Source organism: Canis aureus, chromosome 5 (genome assembly GCF_053574225.1).
Source record: "Canis aureus isolate CA01 chromosome 5, VMU_Caureus_v.1.0, whole genome shotgun sequence".
NCBI lineage: Eukaryota > Metazoa > Chordata > Mammalia > Carnivora > Canidae > Canis > Canis aureus.
The window spans coordinates 67818253-67841364 of NC_135615.1; positions in this window are offsets into that span (position 1 = coordinate 67818253).

Here is a 23112-nt window from a genome sequence, read left to right on the forward strand (position 1 = left end):
AAGAAGAAGAAGAAGAAGAAGAAGAAGAAGAAGAAGAAGAAGAAAAAGAGAAAAGAAAAAAGAAAGAAAGAAAAGAAAAAAAAGAAAAAGAAAAAGAAAGAAAAAGAAAAAGAAAAAGAAAAAGAAAAAGAAAAAGAAAAAGAAGAAAAAGAAAAAGCAAGGCCAGGGTAAGAGTTTGTCCAGACCTGTATAGCACTGAAAGGAATGCCCAGCATGTGCGACATCAGTGGGACAGTCCTTCCAGCAGAGAGAGCTGGCGGTTTTACTACAGCATCTAGTTAGAACACTTAATTGTTTTTCACGCCATACAGTCTCACGAATCTTGCCTTCCCTCAAAGTCCGGCATCCGGCATCCGTACGACGGTGATTTATTTCAATTCTGCTTTTATTAATAGCTTCTCATAAAATCAAATCATTTTGCTGCCGTCCAGAATGTTAATGCATTGCACAGCCAGCAGAGCTAGCTTGTCAGGACATTCTCATGGATACACACATGTACAGATTTAAAGCAAAGGATTTTATAAAATTTCACTTTGCACATTAAAGCATCTTCTGCATTTAGCTCAGAAAAATAAATGTGTTTTCATAGGCAGGTCTATTACCCAGCCACTCTCATTGCTTTTTTCATGTCTTTCAAATCTCAAAATCACCTTCTTCACAATACTTTATACTTTTTTTTCTATTTTCACCACTTTGGGGGGGATTTCTATCTCTACAAGTCAATTTCCTTTAAATGAGTCTTGAAGATTTTTATATTTCAATAGTATATTTTGAAGAGGGATTTCTCAGTTTGTGGATAAGAATATTAGACACACAAATACAAAATATTTAGAGATCTGGAGGACAAAGGTATGCATTTGTGTTTGATAGTTTTTTTAAACATGGCAAAAAGGGAAGTCAGCTCTTGAGTTTTCTTTACTTAAATCCTGCCTTTGTTGATTACTTTGCCACTGCCTGAACCCTTGATGAAAAGCTCCCTAAAGGAGAAGACACACAGCCCTATCTCCGTTATCATCCTACTTTAGCTGATTTGTTCAGGACGCTGCAGCTAGGAGAGAGTATATTGCATGGATTGAGGACCAGACTGTGTCCATTAGATGCCACTCTCCCCAGTTTCAGCCACATGAAGGGATTTTAAGATTGAGTTGTGACCAAAGCCTTTTTCTTTTGCATTTCATGAGACCCACACCCAGACTGAAGACCTCCCTCCCACACTTGTGCACCTGCTCAGGCAACTCTTAGTTATCTGTGCTGATGGAGGGTGGCAGCAGGGCTGAGGGTCCCTGCTGTCCCCATATCATTTCTACAAGGCTTTGGAAGAAATTGAATGAGCTTGGTTTTGAGAAAGCCAATGTATTTTCTGGATTACTTGACCTAATAGACTCCATGTTATTAAAATGAGGTCACACAAAACTGGGGTGGGCAGTGATGGAATCTGAAGAAGCAGGGAAGAGTCACCCGGGGGTTAAAAGAGTTTCAAGCTCAGTTACAAAGCTGATATCAAGAAAATAATTGGTAGTCTGAACCCACAGCAGGACTGATCTTTGACTAAGATTTTAGGAGGTGTATTTTTGTTTTGTACTTCTCAAGACAATTTTTTAAAAAATTGAGGTAAGGTATACATAACAAAATTTACCTTTGTAAAATTTTTTTTATAAACTTTTTTTAATTTTTACTTATTTATGATAGTCACAGAGAGAGAGAGAGGCAGAGACACAGGCAGAGGGAGAAGCAGGCTCCATGCACCGGGAGCCCGACGTGGGACTCGATCCCGGGTCTCCAAGATCCCGCCCTGGGCCAAAGGCAGGTGCTAAACCACTGCGCCACCCAGGGATCCCCCTTTCTAAAATTTTTTAAATGTAGAGTTCAGTAGTGTTAAGGACATTCATAATGCTGTGCCACCAATCTCCAGAATTCATTGAACAACTACCCATTCCACCTCCCCGAGGCCCTGGCAACTACCCTTCTACTTTCCGTCTTCTTGGGATTTTAAGTGCCTATGCTGTTAGGGCTCTTTTAGCCATACGTAACAGAAGCCACTGGAAACCATTAAAGCAATAAAAGAAATTTATAAGCTCAAGAGAATCCAAGGAAGTGTTGGATAGTCAGCCACAGGAAGTTAAGGATGGGCCTCAGGAGCAGATAGAATGCAGGCCTCGAATGCCACCAAACTCATGTATCCCTGCTTCCTTCTACATGTCAGCTCCATCACTCACTCTCTGCAGAAGTGCTTTCTCTACATGGCAGAGAACATGGCTCCATCTTAACTTCATCTATTAGAGACACATTGTATTGACAAACTCTTGTTTCCAATATAAATTTGTAGAAAAGAGACTTACTGAATCAAATGGACCAGAGGTTGATCCCTAAACTAATCAGCTATGGCCAGGATGATTGGCTTAGCTTAGGTCAGATGACTACCTCTGACTAATCAACTATGGCTGGGAGAGGGGTAGGTAAGGTCAGGACAGAACCCATAGGTAAAAAGGAGGAACTAATGGAGTTCCCAGCGGAAAGTGCCAGTGGTGCTGGGCAGATATAGCAGGAGGTAATCACCAGCATGCTCTTCACTTCCTCTTTCACCACCAGATTTCCATGTATTTCAAAGCCGCTTAACCACTGTTTTCTCCCTCCCACTCATGACAAGCTTTTCCTAGGATGAGCCCCTTTCTTTACATCTACCTTTCTTACTAGCAACAAGAGATAATGAGGTAATCATATGCATAGTCCCTGGCACACATGCAGAAATGTTCTCTTTTTCTCTAACAAAAAATTACCTGTTAGGATCCTAAACTGTGATCCTTCCCAATGATATTGTTGTACTTTAAAAAAGAATCTAAAGACCAAAATCTTCTGATGGCCCATTGCCCCAAATTCAAACATCATGGTGGAATCAAGGCATCTGGTCATCTAATTTCCCTTCCCTGAGCCTGCCCAGTAGTATTCCCTAGTTGGAACAGCCTCGAAACTCCTGGCAGAAAGGTTTTCTCTCATTTTTGCTATTATCCTAATTCCTCGTTTTGTGACATTTAAACAGGCAGGCTCCATCTGTGTTTTTATATTGGTCAGATTATCCTTGCCTTTAAAGAATGTCTCTGCATTTGTGTTGAGCAGACTTACAGGCAGGCAAACACTTTTTCTTCACAGCATATTAGCTGAAAAGCAAAGCCCTCTGTATCCTGGGAGGCCTCCACCCCAAGCTGATCAGGGCCATAAATCGGCTCCAGCAGTGTCCCCACAGAGATCCCCAGAGAAACTCCTCACTGGTTTGTCAAGAGGATCTTGGGAGAGATCACAGGCCCTACATAGTGCTTACATGAAAGCCTATTCAAAGTAACACTACTGAGCCTGGTCAGTCCCCTAATGTGTTTAAAAGACCGTCATCCTCATCTAAGAGTTTCCATATACACTTTTGAAGGTCTGCTGCTCAGTTTGAGGTGTTGATCACTGCTCACAAATTTGAACAAAATCATTGAAAGGTTTTTAAAAGTGTTTCTGGCCACAAGTATTGCCTCAGGCTTTTCTGCCTAGAAAGCAAGATGGGATTATAGCATGGAGAATTCAGGAGTTTTCAATATGAATCAGACTTGATGATTGCCAGGGTAGAGGAAAAATTATTTATTGAACACATACTATGTACTCACAGTGTCCAAGATTATGCTGAGAAAAGCATGAACTGTGGTCTTTAAACTCAGGAGGCTTGCAGTCCATTTTCCTTTATGCCACTCAAGGAAATCTTATTTCCTTTGAGAAACCATCCCTACTTCACTCTCAGATTGTGTGGCTTTTTAGCACCTCCTTTTTCAAATGTTAGGGTCACATGACTCAGGGCTAACCATCAGGTTTCTCCATCTCTTTGTTTGGTGCATACTGGGGCATATGACCCAAGGCTAGCCTATCAGACTCATTTCTTAGACTTTTACTGGAATTCTTGGGAAAGAGCCTTGGGCTTTCTGTTTGTTATTTAGCTGATAAGATAGTGGTCCAGAGTGTCTGGTCTGGTGATTATACCCTTGCTCATTTTATGGATGAGAGAACTAGAACACAGAAAAAGTAAGCAATTTGTCGAAGGTTATAGACTCAGCTTGATCAAAAGCTGGGATTCAAATCCTGATAGACTGCTTCTAGAATCCATGCTCTGTTAGGGTGCCTCTCATGGAATCCATATACCTCTCATTACCAGCCAATAGGGAACTCTTCACACTCCCCACAGCTCTTTTTTTCCATGAAGAGGCCCTTTCTGGAACATTCTCCCAGGGCCACGAGAAGCGATGATCTCTGGCTCTGGGGCACACCACGGGTAAGTAGGGCTGATCTCTGGATGAAGAAATGCAAGGACTATGAATGTAGGAGACAGAAGATAATTATCCCACTAGAGAGCCTAGAATAAGTATTCTTAATCTACAATGGCTCCCTGACCCTCTTGAGAATTTGATCCCAAAAAGGTTTGTATGAACTTAAAATGACAAGGTTCTTCTGATCACAGAAATCCAATTTGAATCAGTTCCATTAAAAAGATTCACATAACTGAGGTTAGAGCAAAGATGCAGCCAGGCTTAAGGGATGACCAGAAGCAGGGACAAGACTTGTTGTGGTTTGTTTCTGTTTTTTTTCCACCCTGCCTCTTTGTATGTGGTGGTTTTATTCTCTCTGACCCATGGTAAGCAACATACTTGAAACTGAGTCTCATTTCACATTGACAAGCCACATCTTTGCCCCAGCTCTAGTTCAAAAATATCCTAGTAAAGGATTCTAATTGGTCATGAGTTATGTATCCACTCACGTGGCCATGAAAGCAGAGAACTGGGGTCAGCAGCTGTTATCACCCAATAAAAAAGGGTAATATCTTCAGAAAAAGAGAAGGAGTGGGGCAGACAAAACAGAGATGACCTTAGGAAAGAACCCAGTGGGACTTTGGACATAGAGCCCAAAACTGTGTCCAAAAAATAAAGTGGAAAACTAAGGACTTATATGAGTAATTTAGGGAAACACTCATTTTATCCTCAATTATCTGAATAGTTCAAGAGAAATGTTTTGACCAAGACCACCCAGAATGCATCCTCCAAATTTTCCTTTGTTGGCAAAGAATTTATAGCACAGCCCATATTTCTGTTCCCCATCAAAAGGGAAAATTACTTTACAAAAAGAAAGAAGTTATAGATTTCTTATTGGGAAATATAGAATTATTGGGAAATATACTCTGTTTTCATATTTTAAAAGAAAAATAAGAGACTTTAAATCAGATTGGGCTTGCCCAGGTTGTCTATATCCACTATTAATTGTGCAAAATAGGAAGTGCTCAAGTCAGGTCTTAAAAGTCATCCTCAACTCCAACTTAAGACCCTTTCAATCTATCCTCTGCATAGATGCCAGGCTCATTTGCCTAAAACACTAGTTTGTCATGATTCTCCATAATTCCTGGTGCTCAAAACTATACACAATGGGAATCCATTCTCCTAAATCAATCTCATCTCCAACTACTCTATCTGAGGTTGACTCCCAATCCTATGAAGTTTCATGCCTATTTTCCTCTCTGACATCCTCATCTCCTGCTTTCAACTTATCTCAAATCTCATCCATTGCGTAAAGTCTGGTTTTATTCCTGATTTGTAGAGGACTACAAAGTGTTGTTTACCTTTTATTCTTCAATTTGTTGCTACATTTTGCCTGTTCTGTTATGTATGTAGGGAACTGATCCCTGAAAACTCTGTTTCCCAGGACCCCTTGCTAACTGTGCTAATTGGTTTCCGGGTATGTTCATCCAATAGGACATAAGAAGCCAGAAGACATTTTTGAGGAATGGCACCACTGGAAGTGACTAATCTTCTCCATGGTCAACTCTGGCCTCTTCTGCTCCTAATCTCTGGGCTGTCTCACTAACCCTGTTTGTCTTCTCCGATCTTCCAAGCCACTTTATATCCTTGTGATGGGTCCTCCATATTAAATTCTCTTTTTTTACTTTTTTATTTTTTTAATTTTTATTTATTTATGATAGTCACAGAGAGAGAGAGAGAGAGAGGCACAGGCAGAGGGAGAAGCAGGCTCCATGCACCGGGAGCCCGAGGTGGGATTTGATCCTGGGTCTCCAGGATCGCGCCCTGGGCCAAAGGCAGGCACCAAACCGCTGCGCCACCCAGGGATCCCTAAATTCTCTTTATTTAGATACCTGATATAGATTCATTTTTCCTGACTAGACTTTTTTTGAAACATAGGACCACCTCATAATCTCTTTCTTTTCTGCTTTCCCATAATAGACTTTGTAATATCGTTTGTCTCAAACATATTTCTTAACTTTTAAAATGTAATATAGTTTGAACTACTTTAAAATAGTACAAAATAATAAATAATAAAGAGTTTCTCATTCTGGATTACCAGTCTTTTGTTTAAGTATACAGGAGTTAGAGCATGATGACAGACTTAGAAGCTTCTGTCCCTCTGTCCCCCACAGAAACAGTGAATTAATGATGATATATGGACCATAATACTTCTGTGAAAACTCTAGAGACAGTTGAGAAGCTATGGCACCCAAGCCAATGTAAAATCAAGAAAGAGTTTCAGAGAAAAGAGGTAGAAAAAATATGAAATTTTGCAACACCATAACCTCCCTCTACCCAGCATAGCAAGTCACAATACTGTCCTCATTCCAATACCAAAGATCTTTCTCAGGGTCTAAAACAAAAAGGTGGACTATGCATCCAACTTTCTGGGTTGTCTGGAAGATTGGTTGTCTTGGGGGCTGCTGCCTGAGGGATTTGCTTCTGCATTGCCTGACTTGGAGCAGTGACAGGACTATTGCCAGAATTTGGAAGCTGTTGAAAACAAAGGCAAGCATTGCAGGACATTAGAGCTACAGTTCTGCAGGCATCCATCAAGGGGTACAAAAGATCAGAAAAGGTTCAAAAGGTCCTAGAACTTCTACTCATGTTAATTATCAAGTTCTTCTCCTGCACAAACTGGGAGAAATGGCTGCTTATTCAAGTGCACAAATCTCAAGAAAAAAAAAAAACTTACAAAGCATACAGAGAAATAGGGAAACATGGCCCAAAGGAACATAGTAGAACTTTAGAAACAGACTCTAAGGAAATACAGATCTCTAAGCTGCCTGATAAAACACCTAACTGTCATAAAGATGCTCAATGAGCTAAAAGAGAACCTGATAGACAACTAAATGAAATCAGGAAAACAATACATGAACAAAATGAGAATATCAACAAAGAGATAGAAACTATTAAAAAGAACCAAACAGATTATGGAGCTCAAAATTACAATACCTAAATTGAAAATTTTCTGGAGGTTCATTAGTAAACTTTATCAGATAGAAGAAAGAATCAGTGATCTTCAAGATAGGTCATTGGAAATCAGTTATACAAGCAAAAAGAAAAGAGAATGGAGAGAAATGAAGAGAGCCTAAGGAACTTACAGGATACTAGACAAATCAAGAGATGCATTATGGGAATCTCAGAAGAAAAAGAGAGAAAGTGGCCAGGAAAGTTTTTTGAAGAAATAATGGCTGAAAACTCCCAAATTTTGGGAAAGACATGGACATATATACTCAAGCAGTTCAAAAACTCTAACTAGGATAAACCCAAAGAGACCATTTAATGAGTCACATTATAATCAGACTGTCAGAAGTCAACAACAAAGAGAGAACCTTGAAAGAAGCAGGACAAAACTGACTCATCATGTACAAGGTAGCCTCTGTAAGATTATCAGCAGACTTATTGGAAGAAAACTTACAGGCCAGAAGGGTTAATATATTCAGAGTCCTGAAAGAAAAAGAAAAAAAAAAAAAACTTGTCAACCAATGATGCTATATCTGAAAAAACTGTCTTTCAAGATGAAGGAGAAATTAAGATTTTCCCAGAAAAGCATAAGGTGAAAGTTCACTACCACTAGACTTTTCCTATAAGAAATGTCAAAGGGAGTACTTTGAGTTGAAACAAAAAGATGGTGGACAGCAACATGAAGCTGTACAAAAATATAAGTTTCTTCAGTAAAGGTAAATACATGGAAAATGTAGTAAACTGTATTATTGTAATTTTGTGCTTAGAATTAGAGATGAAAACCAAGCAAAAAATATAAATCTAGTTTAATAGCATACAACAAATAAAGACATACTTTGTGACACCAATAACATGAAATTGGAGAGGGGATGGAGCTATTGCAGATAGTTCTTTTATGTGAATGAAGCTATCAGTTTTAAATAGAATGTTAGAACTTTAAGATATTTTATGTAATTGCAATGGGAAGCAGAATGAAAATATATATAGAATATAAACAAAAGGAAATGAAAGCATGTCACTATAAAAAAAACAATAAAATACAAAGAAGGGCACTAAAAGTGAAAGAAGGGACAAACAAGTTAAAAGATATAAAAAAATGGTTAATAAAATGGCAATAGACTATCAGTAGTCTATTGTATATTTATTTAAATATAAATGGGTAAACTAACCAATGAAAAGATATAAACTGGCTAACTAGGTTAAAAAACAATATCCAACAATATATTGCCTGCAGGAGATTAACTTTAAATCTAAGGACACATGGGGTGAAAAATTGAAGTATGGGAAAAGATATTCCACACAAATAGTAATGGAAAGAGAGCAGGAGTGGCTATAATAATATCAGACAAAATAGGCTTTTAGTAAAAAGTTGTTACATGAGACAAAGAAGGATATTATATCATGATAAAGAGGTCAATTCACTGAGAGGATATAGTAGTTATAAACATTTTGCACTAAACCTCAGAGCTCCTAGTAATAGAAAGAAAACTTTGAAGGAATTAAAGGGAACACAATAAAAGTATGAGACTTCAATAACACACTTTCAATAATGGATAGGACACAAGACAGAAATATCAATAAGGAAAATAGGATGTGTACAACACTATAGTTCAATTGAACCTAACAGACATGTACAGAACAGAGCAATAGCAGAATATGTATTTTTTTCCCAATGCACATGGAATATTCTCCAAGATTGATCACCTGTTAGACCACACAACCATTCAAGAAGCTTGAAATCACACAAAGTGTCATTTCTGATCATAATGGAATGAAATTAGAAATCAGTGGCAGAAAGACTTGAAAATCATGAATATGTGGAAATTAAACAACAAACTCTTTAACAACCAAGAGCCAAAAAAGAGGTAACAAGGGAAATTAGAAAATATCCTGAGACAAATGAAAATAACAATAAAACAGACTAAAATTTACGGAATAAAGTGAAAACATAAATAAATTCCATATTATGTATACCCTTTTTGTGTTTTATTTAATTGAGCTGTCAAATTCCAAAATATCCTGATCAATCTCCTGTTACTAATACAGTTCTATGAAATTCTTTATTGCATTTATAAATGTATCTATTATCATATTTCCCTGCTTAGTTGCTTGTTGTATAAAGATAGATATCTCTTATTTTCTTCTTGAAAACTATTCAAAATAATTTTTGGTAATGAAAATTATTCTGTCCCTTTTAATGCTTTTGGCCCATGTCTTTTACACTAATGACTATATATTCATAGCATGGGCTACTATATTTGTTTAACCAATATCTATAGATAGATATTTGAATTGTTTCCAATAGTTGCTATCTTCAATAATGCTCTTCATCCCAAATCTGTTCAGGCATATTACTTTCAACTCTGTTCTGTTAAAGATTAAGAAAAAAACACAAATCAATGTATTTAAAGACATTATAAGATGTTTTTATTAGTCAGGACTCTAAGAGATATGTGTGATGCTTTTTAAAATCAAGCTTTCTCTCCTGTTGATCTACCTCTGTAGTTCTTGACATTTGGAAATCAATTTTACTACCATATTATTAAAATTAGAGGCATCAAAATAAATTATATTGAACAGCTTCCTTTAAGTTAAATATTTAATACTATTGGTAAATGTACAGAATGATTCACCAGATAACTGAGAGCAAACTAAAAGTATTCAAAATAGAAGAAATCTTGCAGATGGTACAAAGACAACTTTGACATTTAATTCAATAGCATAAAACTGAATGAGATCAGAGGGACTTTGAAATTACAGTTCCATATGGCTGCTGTTATAGAAAATCACCAGGGAATGTTATCAAGTTTGTTGAACACTACTATAATAAAAAATTATTATCATCCCAGGAAGGAAGAAAAATCATTGATTACAAAGGTAGACATTCCATTGCTGTAATTCAAATGAAATCACTGGCATATTTGTCACACTGCAGAGAACACCACCTCCAGCCTTTTACCAACAAATTATTAGTGGAAGATTGGAAATTATTTGATAAAAGGCTGAAAGGGAGCTACATTGAGCAAAACAAGTGCCAGATACTCAGAGAAGCAGGTGTTGACGAATAAAACATCGAGGTCATGGAGTACAATGAGGTGTGTAGATGATTTGGACATACAGCTTGTGTGGACCGATTTGAGTGACACAGCACATTCTGGGTGAAGAAAAGTAACACAATCATAGGCTTCACAAAGGAGATTTCCTGCCAGGAAATCTATAAATGATTTTTTTTTAATATGACATTTCTTTTATAGTGATTCCAGCCTTTGAGATGCAACTTGGGTCAATGAAGGATTCAAGATGACAACAGAAATTATCATAGAAGAAGTGTCTTCCATTCTTGTATTCTGGAATAAAATTCAATTAGATCCTCCCCTTGAATCAGAGATCTCCATGGGTCTCCATATGGAGAGACTATCATGCCTATAGCACATCTACCAAGTGGGAGAAACAGTCTCACAAAACTATAAGGAAAATACACTAAAACTCTCCTGCCAACCGAATTATTCAATATTCAGGGCCTTTGGTTTCTGACCTATTGAAATTCATGTCATTTCCTCTTTAATGGATGTAAGTTGTCTCTTTTTCTTGCATAGTTGTGTTAGCAGTAATTTATTTGCAAGGCTTATGAAGTTGTGATACACCTTTAAATTGTGGACTATCATAGTGTAGATATCAGCTCAATGCTAAGGCAGTCCCACCATCCCCTGAGGCCAAAGTTCCCCAAGTACAAAGAACAGGTGAGCTGGATGGACTGCACGGCTCCTGAGGCTTTTATAGTCAACAAAAATAAGGCTCCACCCTGTATACACATCCAATTCCTATTAGACTGAACATATGAATAACAAGCTCTTTTCCTTCTGTCCATTAGAAATGTTGAAAAATCTTGAGACGTTTTGGTCAAAGGCTTTGTTAGATTAAGTACCAGCTAAGTAGTTCTTTTCAGTTACATTTCTTTTTTTTTTTTTTTTTTTTGGTATATATTTTTTAATTGGAGTCAATTTGCCAACATATAACATAACACCCAGTGCTCATCCCGTCAAGTGCCCCCTTCAGTGTCCGTCACCCAGTCACCCCAACCCCCTGCCCGCCTCCCTTTCCACTACCCTTTGTTCGTTTCCCAGAGTTAGGAGTCTCTCATGTTCTGTCTCCCTCTCTGATATTTCCTGCTCATTTTCTCTCCTTTCTTCTTTATTCCGTTTCACTATTTTTTATATTTCCCCAAATGAATGAGACCATATAATGTTTGTCCTTCTCAGACTGACTTACTTCACTCAGCATAATACCCTCCAGTTCCATTCATGTTGAAGCAAATGGTGGGTATTTGTCGTTTCTAATGGCTGAGTAATATTCCATTGTATACATAAACCACATCTCCTTTATCCACTCATCTTTCGATGGACACCGAGGCTCCTTCCACAGTTTGGCTATTGTGGCCATTGCTGTTATAAACACCGGGTGCAGTTGTCCCGGCGTTTCATTGCATCTGTATCTTTGGGGTAAATCCCCAACAGTGCAATTGCTGGGTCGTAGGGCAGCTCTATTTTTAACTCTTTGAGGAACCTCCACACAGTTTTCCAGAGTGGCTGCACCAGTTCACATTCCCACCAACAGTGCAAGAGGGTTCCCCTTTCTCCACATCCTCTCCAACATTTGTTGTTTCCTGTCTTGTTAATTTTTTCAGTTACATTTCTTAGCAGAAATAAAAACTGTGAACAGTAGTCGACCACTCACTTTCCTGTGTACAGCATGTCATTCAATCCTTACCAACTCCTATTACCCCCATTTTTTGCATTGACAAAACATTGATTGGTTGATTATAAGAACTTAACAAGATACCTATCTTAGCATATTTTTAAGGGTCCAATACAGTATTGTTACATATGGCACAATGTACAGCAGAGGTTTAGAACTTATATATTTTGTCTGAATCTTATAACCATTGATTATTATTCTCCTTTTCCCCCTCCCCAAAGCCTCTGGCAACTACCATTTTATTCTTTGCTTCCATGAGTTTACCTCCATTTTATATATGAAGAAACTGAGGCAAGTTGTAAGTAATTGTCCAGACCACATAGCCAACAAGCAGAGAAGCCACATTGACTCCAAAGACCAATATTTCCATGACACTTCATTATTTGTCTTGGGAGACTGTTTCTATCTGCCCGAAATTGTGCTAAGAGCTGTAATGCATCACTTCCTTACCAAAAAACTTGTTAAGAAAGTAGTGCAATTGGCATCATTTTACAGAGAAGGAAGCACACTTGAAGAGCCAGAAACTCCAAGATGGGGATCAAATCAGGGCAAGTTGTTCAGTCAAGAAATTACTGAGCATTCTGCCTCTTCCCCAAGGTGAAGAGAAAAGAGAATGTTACCTGTCCCAAAGCCCCTGAATGTATAGTGTTTACATCAAATTATCCCCCAGAGAAAAGTGGTCTTCTTCTCTCTGACAGTGCCCTAAAGCAATGCTACTTTGGTAGTGACCCTGAAGACAATAGATTCTACTGAAGCTGAAAGGTCCACCTTAGACCACCATGCATATAGCTCCCCCTTCTGAAATAGAAAATAGTCTCCCATACTTCAAGGGCGAAAGACATAACAGAGTTTGAGAACTTGTAGAAAACAGTAGAAATGGAAACCCAGATGATCACAGCATATTTAAGGAGTCTGGTATATAAGAGGGTTGTAAGTCAGGAAAGATAAAGACTGAGCTAGATGGTGGAGGTTGCCTTGGTGACCAAATTCTGCTACAAGATTTAGGGATCCCCCATAGTCTTTAAAGAAAGTCTTATTGTACAGTCTTCACTTTCGAGGCATGTGCCTTCCAGTTGCAACACTCTCTGCATCAGTTTGCCACTCCCTCTATTTCTCAGTCATTTTCAGCCTTGTTAATTGATTACTCTCATATTTGGCTCAAATCAGTCACCCTTTTCTCGTAGTCTACCCTGTCAGATCAAAGGTTTACAAAGTTCTCTATGAAATTCTATCATTTAAGTTGGTTCACTGAACAATCCCTCACCAGACCTATTATCCAACCTCATGGAAACCTCTAACCATTGAATCTTATCTTCTTTCTCCATCTCCATCAGTCTCCTCTTCTCCTTATGACAGCTAGATCCTAAGGATCATAACTAGTGCCTATATTTCCCTTCCTTTCTGTCCTTTCAAAGCACACCTTGCCTCTAGCCCCCAGTGAATTTGACTACTGCTTTCTCTATGGTGCATTTGGATTGCTAGGTGCCTAGGAACAAAATTACACAAATGGGTCATTGGTAACCACTAGAGACTCATGATCACCAACCTCAACTGTCCAGGAAGCCTACTATGTTTTCCTGGTCAGTTCATATTTCTATTATTTTCAACCATTTTTTATCTTAAACCTCATACTCCTTTGCCTCTTCACTTACTATTTATCCTCAAAACCAAATATGCAAATGTTCCTGCACTAGCACTATAGCATCTGTCCTTGGACCCCACTGAGATCTCCTTTACAGGTAGGTGCATCCATTCCCCAGTTGCTATGGAAGTTGGCAGCTAATGACTTGTGCCTGTACCCCTCTCTGGAAGGTTGCCCTTGGATTATGGAAGCGGTCTCACCCAGAGATACCTGGGAGGTTTTGCACCCCACTCCACTTCCAAGAGGGTAGCTGATGGCTAATGACAGAGTGATGCAGCCATCTTGCCTCAAAGGTAAATTCAGTGGAAACAGTACACATGCCAGAGCTCCCTGAGGGATCGAGCTGAGGCTGGATTTCTGAAACCATACTTCTGCCTAGCTTTTGCCCTGCAAAATCCTGCTTCTCATACTCCCTTCCCCATTTTTCTGGAGGAAACTCCCTCAGTGAATCACTTGTACAGGAACTCCCAAATCAGGCTCTGCTTCTAAGGTACGTGACCAAAGATAACCATCAACATTTTTTTCTCCTTTCCTCCTACTGGAACTGAGTGATCCCTGCTCCTATTCAAGACCGATGCCTCCTCCTGTGTTCTGGACCCCTTGCTGTTTTCTCTTCCTAGGAACTTTGCACAATCAATATTCCTTTTTTCTTTTTCTTGGCTTCTTTCCATCAGGATTGAAACGAGCTTAAGCCTCTCTTATCTTAAAAAATAAAACTTCCCTCAACCTTTCCAGATACTGTCTCCCTCTTTTCCCTTTCATAGCTAAACTTCAGCATTAAGTTGTCGGACTTTTAAAATGTTTTTTTCATAGCTACATTTCTCCCTCATGTGTAGAAGATAAAGAGTCCACATTATGGAAATATTAGAGATTTTGGAGGACTCGAGATATGGCCAGAAGAAAGCCCTTTAAGGATGTGCCTGTCACTGTAATTGTTATTTTGAGCTTTTCTGGCATATGAGCTGGTGAATGCTACCCCATGGAGCTGTTTACACTTATCTCCTCCATTCCCTCACCTCCTACTCTTTTTGCAACTTACTCCAATCTGGTTTCTTCCCCCTGCCACTTTCCTTCTGACCTCCTGTTGCTAAATCTAATGGACACCTTTCAGTTTCTATCCTGCTTGATTTCTTTCCCTTATTCTTTTTCTCTCTCTTTGTATTGCTTCTACCTATCTAGCTATTCCTTTTGTTCCTTTTCCAGTTCCTCTTCCTTTCAACATCCATTAAATGATAGTATCTCTCACAAATCTGTCTGGAACTTTTTTTTTTCACTTTGCATGTTCCCTAAGCAATGTTGTGCAGTTCCAAGGTTTTAATCACCATCTTCATACAATACATGTCCAAATATCAAGCCTAGGTTGTTCCTCTGAACTGCAGACTTATATAATCAACAGACTTTGCCACATCTCCATGCAAATACTTAAAAATGCCTTAAACAGAATATTTCCAGAATTAAATGCACAGTTTTTCTACCCAAACTCTTCCATTGTAACCTTGATAACCTTAAGATGTGGCACAACCATCCACATAATTTCTCAAGTCAATAATTTATGAGTCAGTTGTTAGTCCTCTCCAACTGCATTTCAATCAATGAAATGAATCCTATTAGTTCAATCTCTTAAATATCTCTCAAATATATCCCCTTCTATGCATTCCCCCAAGACTATATGCTACTTTAGCCATCATATCTTGTCTGAAGTATTGCAATAATCTTTATACCAATACCTATAATCTCTATATCGATTGGGGGTTGGTTGCGGGAAATAAAAATTGCTTTAGCTTTTAAGATAAAGGGATTTAATGTAGAAAACAAGAAGCTTGAACAATTCTAGATAGATTGGAAGACTCATATAGGCTTCCAGAAATGGCCTCCATAACAATACAACAGAATAAGCCCATCAGGAAGGTGGAAAATCAGGGTGCCATCACTGACACTATTGATCTTAGATGCGACCCAAGTATCATAAAGTCAGTGAAGCTGTCTCTTGTCACTATTTTGCTGTGTCTGACCCTGGACTGCTGCTTCAGAGAAAGCTAATGGCCACAACCAAACTTGCCAGCTGAGAGCTCCTTCTCAATCTCTGAGATGTATGTAAATGATGGAATCTTATCTGCTCCGCAACCTGAGCTATAACCTGGTCTTCTGCAGCTTCTGCAGTATAGAAAGTGTGTTTGAGGGAAGCTGAATTGGATACTGAGCCAGCCAACTCCCCAATGGCTGCCACAATCTTCTCATTGCCCCCTCATAGTTCACCTTCCCCTTCAGCCCCTTTTCCTTTCTGCTGTCATAACAACGCTTTTAAAAGCGTAAGACCGATCATGAAATCCTTTTTAAAACCCATCAATGGTTTCCCATTGCTTGCAAAATATAATCCAAATTTCTCATTGTGGCCTACGGCCATCCATAGTGTTTATCATGTGTTTACTATGTGCCCGGCACTGTGCTAAGAGATTTTTGTGAATTATCTCATTTAACCCCCAAAATAAGTCTATGGCTCAGATACATTATCCTAGTTTCACAATCTTAGAGAGGCTAAGTAAATTCTCAAGTCACCCATTTGGGATGCAAGGCAATCAGATTTTCTAACTGTCATGCACTTAGTTTCATGCCACATTGTCCCCATCAACACAGGCATGGCACTGTCTATAGTCTTGTTTCTTACACTGCCTCTCCCACGCCCTATGATCAGCCCATATTGGCCACCCTCATTCCTAGAAGACGTTACCTCCACAATTTTGAACTTATATTGGTTCTTTTTCCTAAATTTTCTTCCTCCTATTTCTCTCTAGCTCATGTCTGTTCATCCTTCAGGACATCTCAGCCAAATATCCCTTCCTCTGAGGAGTTGCTCCTGGCCCTTTGGAGGATGCTGAGTCTCCTGATTACCCTCTCTTGGGGTACCCACCCACACCTCCTCTGCTGCAGCACTTCACACACATGGGATTATCCACAAAATTATCTAATATTCCTTTATTTGATGTTTGTCTTCCTCACAAAACTGTATGGTGAGCCATGTGCCTGTTATGTTCATCATTCTCTTCCAAATACCTAGAACTTTACCTGCTATAAAATGGGTACTCAATACATATTTGTAAACTGACTGACTTATTGGTAAAGAGAAAGAAATTAAAATTTTTTTTCGACCTGTAGAACTTTTATTTATTTATTTAATTTATTATTTGGTAGTTTTGAGTTTTTATTTAAATTCCAATGAGTTAACATATAGTGTAATATTAGTTTCAGGAGTAGAATTTAGTGATTCATCATTTACATAAAACCCCCAGTGCTCATCACAAGTGCCCCCTTAATTCTCATCATCGAATTAACCCATACTCTCCCCACCCCCGTCTACTTCCCCTCCGGCAACCCTGTTTGGTCTCTATAATTAAGAGTCTTTTTTATGGTTTGTCTCTCTCTTTTTCACCCCTATGTTCATCCGTTTCATGTCTTAAATTCCACATATGAGTGAAATCATATGGTATTTGTCTTTCTCTGACTGATGTATTTTGCTTAGCATAATACACACTAGCTCTATCCACATGATTGCAAATGGCAAGATTTCATTCTTTTTGATGGTTGAGTAATATATACAACAGAGTATTACTCAGCCATCTATATATATATACCACAACTTCTTTTTTTTTTTTTAAGATTTTATTTATTTATTCATGAGAGACACAGAGAGAGAGAGAGAGGCAGAGACACAGGCAGAGGGAGAAGCAGGCTCCATGCAGGAAGCCCAATATGGGGCTCAATCCCGGGGCTCCAGGATCACGCCCCCGACCAAAGGCAGGCACTAAACCGCTGAGCCACCCAGGGATCCCCATCACAACTTCTTTATCCATTCATCAATTGATGGACATTTGGGATCTTTCCATAATTTGTTTTGTGTTGATAATCGGGGTGCATGTATCCCTTTGAATCAGTATTTTTGTGTCCTTTGGATAAATACCTACTAGTGCAATTCCTGGGTCAAAAGCAGTACTATTTTTAACTTTTTGAGGAAACGCCATACTATTTTCCAGAGTTGCTGCACCAGTTTGCATTCTAGAAATTTAAAAAGTTTTTAAGCTCATTGTCTGAAATAAGGGTGACAAATAAAAACAGCTCAACAAAAAGTATGGACAAACTCTCCACAAGAAGGAAGAGGAATGACTAAGGGACAGAAGAGATGTTTGTAGACATCACTGATTTCCTGAATCCATGTGGGTGCAGAATGCAGGATAGAAATGGGGCAGCCCCAGTTCTCACTCCATGCCCACTTTTAAACAGGGCTCAGCTGCCACACATTCCAGAATCAGATCTCTGTAAAAGAATGTTATATTTCCAAGAGATTGAGGTGAGAGGAAAGGAGGTTAGATTTCATACCACATAGCCAAACTTCATAAATGTTTCCTTTAAATATCTCTGATCTATCCCCAAAGTCCTCTCCAGCTACTAGACAGCCGATCTATCCTTTATTCTCCAGAATAGCCATTTCCACAGTTTCCCAACCATGCTAGACCCTTTCTACTAGACACTACCCATATCTTGTGTGTTCCTGTCTTTCCTTCTTTGGGCAGGGCAGTGAGATTCACTGTCTCAACTTCTGGGAGCATGCTTACACTCAGCCCCTGCTCAGTAACAAAAGCTCCACCTTGGGATCGGCTTCCCCTACAAGGCAAGGTGAATTGTAAATATCGTGAGGATATTTTGGGGGACATCGCAACAGTGTATCTTTTGTCCTTGATGATCCTTTGTCCCTATTCATCATGGACACTCACATCAAGAATTATGCCTGATAAGCTCAGATCATAGTTTCTTTCGTGGTATAGCAAGAATGCTCCCTCTTCTACTATTAAGTCTGAGCCATGAGACTTAGTACCATGGGGAATAGGGTAAGTTCTTTCCAAAGAGAAAATGTGAGATAAAATACCCTTTCCACCATGGTGAAGTGTGGGTAAAGGTACAGAGAAGATGTTAGACACATGCACCCACTATTTTCCTTATTGGGTGGAAGCTTTGCTAGAGTTGTAGAAAAACCTGATAGGCAAGGGGGAGCCAATATCATCATGGGCATACTTCAGTAGGCATTGGCTGGAGAAAAACTACATGTATATGGCCACACCCAATGGGGTACAGGAAGATACAGCATCTTGTTCGAGGGGTCAGATATAACAGTCTCGCTCAAGCTTGTACATGGGCTGCAGGGGACACAGAAGTTCATACATATTCCTGTGAAGGAGACAAAAGGTACAGAGAAGATTATTGAGGTAGCAAAGGCCTCAGTCAGGAAAAGAAAGTTGTTAGGTGTGGGACCTCAATGACCAGAGGCAATGACAGTGGTACTTAAGCAAACACCAGTTCAGCTATCAGACCAGCTCAGCCACCCTATAGCAAAGATCAGAGAAAGAGGACAGCTTGTAGACTAGGTGTCATAAGCTTCATGCCAGAAGGACTCAAAGCTTTCTCCATACCCAGAAGTAGGGAAGGAGAAAAAAAGAAAGAAGAAATGGCTTTGAATTGCTCAAATATTTAGCCAATAGAGACTGTTCTAAACTAAAAGCAACTCTAGATAACTCAAGTTGGAGAAACCATTATTTGGCAAATTTAAAGTTTGTTACCTATCTCCTACTCCCTCCACACTGTCTAATCTGCCCTCAGCAGAGAAGTCTAGAGACCTGTGGGGTCTGGTAGCATCAAGGGCAGCTGACAATACTTAGAGGGACTTCATCCTTCAGTATTGAGACCTAGGTCGTTGGGATAAATCCTAGCATGCACATGGTCCTGTCAGGAATTCTGAGGAAAGCCACAACAGAGCACACTTCCTGACTTTACCCTAATGGTCTGCTTATTAATGAAATAGCATGCTCAGATCTTGCAGTGCAGTTGCTGTCTCTAGCTGGAAGGTTGTAAACAAACAAAAAACCAACAAGCCCAGTCATATTTTGAAACTCATTTAATTGTTTCTAGCGGTGAGCCCCTGTCCCAGGAGAGGATGAGGGACGTGGCCAGCTGTTATTTCACATGGAGAACACAGCCTGCCAAGACACCCAGCAGAAAAGGACAAGCGTTTTGAAAGGCCATCAGGCTTTCTGCACATTGCCTGTCTGCACAGCAATTAGAACATGACATTGAGTGAAGACAAGTAAAGCAAGAATGAAGAACCCAGATATAGGCTCAGTTTGAATGCTATTGCTGTGGTCTTTTATTGTGGTCTTTAAAACCTGGTAAGTGCTGGTGAGGAAGGCAGAGCGTATAGTTATGAGGGGCTGAGCTGTTGGAAGGACAAAACTGCCAGGGGCGGCAGCTTTGGAAATGCCACTTCAGCTGTTTAAATGCTATGGTTGGTTGTACAGAATGATTGTTATCTTGAGGCCTAAATTCTGCTGATTCAATTGCTCTTATTTGGATTTTCGAATTATTCCTGACAAGATAATAAGTCTCTTTCAAAACATTAAATCGGATAAATCTCCCGGCTGGAGGTCTCTAGTTCGATTTAATTTTCTGCAGATATTCTAAGGATCTAATGAGAAATGAAAACGAAAGGGCTTAATTGGAATTCCTCTAATTCCCCAACACAAGGTCCCAAGTTAAAGAACTTAGAAGCAGAGGCCGCACGGCCATGTGTTTCCTTTCTCTTGCTCTTTCTCTCTGGGTCTAGTTGAGTAAGTCCCACTCCTGACCTTTAGACCATCTTGTTAAACTTCACAGTCTATGGATGGCTGAACATTAATTACAGAGCTTGATTTTTGCTTGTTTTTGTGGCCAATTTTAATACACTCTCAGTTTTCTCTAGATCTATTTAAGGCTGCATGTTATGTCTTTTGCTGAGCTACATGGACATAGCAAATCAGATGTGAATTTTCAGAGCTGCAATTCTACCAAACTTGGAGATATGAGAACTGAGCTTGTAAAATCTCCTAGAAAATGGTTTGCCCAAATATATGGCTTTGATTCTCAGGAGCTTCCCTGCATAAGTCTTTGGATGTTGTTACCCTCCATATTAGGTAGCAACCCCTACTCTTTTTTGAGCACTTGCTATGTGCCAGGCACTTTGCTAAGGTCTGTACATGTGTATTCCACTTAATATATATCTCCACACAACATTCCCATGAGATAGATGCTATGATTATCTTCATTTTATACATGAGCAAGTAGCCTCAAAGAGAAATCACTTATCCAAGGCCACACATTTAGTCAGGAGAGTGTGTTTGGGGAGTGGGACACAGATCTGAGTCTCGATCAGTATGATTCCCAAATTTATGTTCTCATTACTCCCAAGAATAGACCATCTAAGTTATACAAAAATTGCTTTTAACGAAGTTTCAGAAGAGCATTGTTTGGCTTTAGATAACAGCACAATCCTCATCATCCATCCGTAGAGAATAATTCTTCAATTGCTTATAGGGCCCTTTACAGAGATGGACAATGAGAAAGGAAGAAGGAGAATGGGGTGTAATTTCCTCACCAAAAATTTGCTGTCCCCCAGACTGAAAGAGAGATTGATGTAACAGTACCTACCTTCATGTTCTTAGGATTGTGAGAGAAGACAGAGGAGTCACATTAGTTGCTCTTGGCAAAGCTCCCACTTCATTAAAGATGAATTGGCCACTTAATGTCCTGGGACAAATACAGAGAGAGTGTCTCACTACAGAACCAAGTCAATAGACAAAAGAACACCTATCCAACAGGTCTTATTTTCTCCCCTGCTGCTACCTGGACTGACAACTTCACCTCCCAGATGACAGACACTTCTGTAGCCTGGTATCAATAGCCATCCAAGATAAATAGAACCAGGAGGGTAAAGACCAGCCAGCAACTGCTTTGAATGTTAAGTGTAGAGCTTGCTATTGCTCTATCACTTCTTATCTTTTATCTCCAGCCATGATGATACTGCAAAAAAAAAAAAAAAAAGAAGAAGAAGAAGAAGAAAAAGAAAAAAAAGATTCTCTGGTCTGGACACTCTTTCAGGCTGGGCTTGCTCACAAGACTTCACTATAAATATAAAATGGCCTATGCCCCTTGCTCTTAAATCCATAGGGAGAGAGTGCTGTAGAATGTGTAGAGGACCTGACTTTGATTTAATCAGCATAAAAACTTCTTAAAAAAAAAAAAAAGCTGTCAGGGAATGTCATTTTAGGGGACAATGGCTTCCTCATGAACAGGTGACTAAGGTAGAGGGCTCAGCACCAGTGTTTGGAGCTTCAAGAGCAGGCTCTCCCCAGTACCTCTATGTATTTATGTTCCTTCCCCCTCAACCTCCTACCCTACAACCCAATTTTCACCCTTCACTTGCTTTGAAGGCGTTTGAGATGCAAGTTAAAGAAAATCACCTTTGAAAAGTTTGACTGTAGCGCCTAGAATTTAAACTTGTTGGTGGAAGGAATAGCTTTGCTTAGCCCTCTGTATCTGTCCAAGGAACAATAAGAGAATGAATAGTTCAAACAGTAACATCACAGCAAGCAAGCAAACAAGCAAGGAGCTCTGAGGAAAGGCACTGTCATTTATGCAGGTGCTATGATGCTGTGTGTTGGGGCTTGATGGCATTCAGATCATGGCTGGGTCAAACTCCTTATGAGCTATTTATTATTTATTCCCCTGACTATTTTCCAAAAGACATGAGGTAGCTTATAGCAAAAGATACATATCCTGTAAACACAAGACTCAAATGATAAGACATTGATAAACATTGAAAGAGACCAAACAAAAAATATTTTTGCTAGACTACAATATATATATAAAATATTACTTTGAGTTTCCTGACATCCAAGGTGAAAAAGGAGCTGTGTTAAGTTGCATAGTTTTCAACATTTGATTTTAAAAGCACATCATGTTAGGGTGTAGAAACTAGTTTTCCTCCGTTCCACAGCTGCCCATCATACTCCAAGCGAAGGCCAGACAAAACAAGACTTTGGTTTTGGGTTAAGCAAAGTCTGCCTTAAATGAAACTTAGGGTGGCTACAATATTTTTTTTTCAAACTGTGACATCCTTTGGTCATTTCTTGGTAAACTCTCAGTAGGATTCTAGATGAGAATTAGTTTCATTGAACTATCCCTTGTGGGACTGGAGAACAGTTATCTCGTAGCAATAGCTGAAGTGGACTTCTGAGCTTTGTGCAAAAGAGCAAAGAGATCACTTACTATTTCCAAAGGTCTGCTTATAATAGGACATGCCCGCGTTCCAGAGAACTCTGAGATGAGAATCAGGATATCCCAACTGGAGAACCCATATAACCATGACACTGGGCAGGTTCCTTCCCTCTGAGCTTCACTTTCCCCATCTGTACCATGAGAGGATTGACATTGTTCAGAAGTTCTCAACTCTGGCTGCACATTAGAATTACCTGGGGGAGCTTTTAAACATGCATATACATGGCCCCCTCCACATGTAAATTAATAAGTTTTAATTCCCTAGAGGCAGAGCCCAGGCACTGGTGTTGTTAAAAA